We start from the raw sequence: 778 nt of genomic DNA, 5'->3' as shown, positions 1-778 counted from the left end.
CAAGAATAGCAAAATTTAACAGAACCGCAAACGTAAACGTCAAATGCTGGCAAGGTTGTGGAGAAACCGGAACCACTAGCCAAATGTTAACTCTCGCTCATAGGGAACTACGTACAGCAGATCTAAACTCTGCCCGACCCCAAACCCTCCTCACAATCTCTGCCAACTCGAATCTACAAGTGGCATCGTGGGAGAATGACGGGTAATCTCCTCCCAGCTCAACGGTAGTGGAAAAGCGTGAACTCCTTCCGTTTTTCTCTCTAGCTGTGACAACACGTCGTGGGCAGAGGTGTTGTCAGGGATGAGTTTGATCACGTAGGTGGAAACAGAATGGGGACATGGAGAGTTTAGCTCAAATCTACTTAGCAACAACCTTAAATGTCCGAAGGAGGACATTGGAACTTGTGGGAGGATATTGAGAAAGGAGTCTCATGTGACAACAGGTTGGGTTTCGTGAGAAGAGGAAAGGGCCCCAGTAAGAGACTGGGTCTTCTTGAAGATGGGAGACCAGGAAGGAAGACGGGGCGATGTTCCAGGCCTGACGTGGTGAGTCTCGTGAACAGAGACGTTATTTATTAAATGGAAAAACCAATGTGGTCATCAAAGACAGGATGACTTCAGGGTGACAAAAGGAAATTGGGAGATATTTATAAGCCAGTTCACTGATTTCTCAGGAGAAAGTTCATCCCTTCATTTTGACCTTGGAGAGTGGAATTTCTTTCTTCTATACTTCCCCCCGGGTGGCTATGGTAGATGACGGAGACCGCAGCTCTCGGCA

This window comes from Elephantulus edwardii, unplaced genomic scaffold, assembly GCF_000299155.1.
Source record: "Elephantulus edwardii isolate Elephantulus edwardi_28Jun2011 unplaced genomic scaffold, EleEdw1.0 scaffold00348, whole genome shotgun sequence".
NCBI classification, from domain to species: domain Eukaryota; kingdom Metazoa; phylum Chordata; class Mammalia; order Macroscelidea; family Macroscelididae; genus Elephantulus; species Elephantulus edwardii.
The sequence above is the reverse complement of the archived record's forward strand: the minus strand, read 5'-3'. Positions refer to the sequence as shown.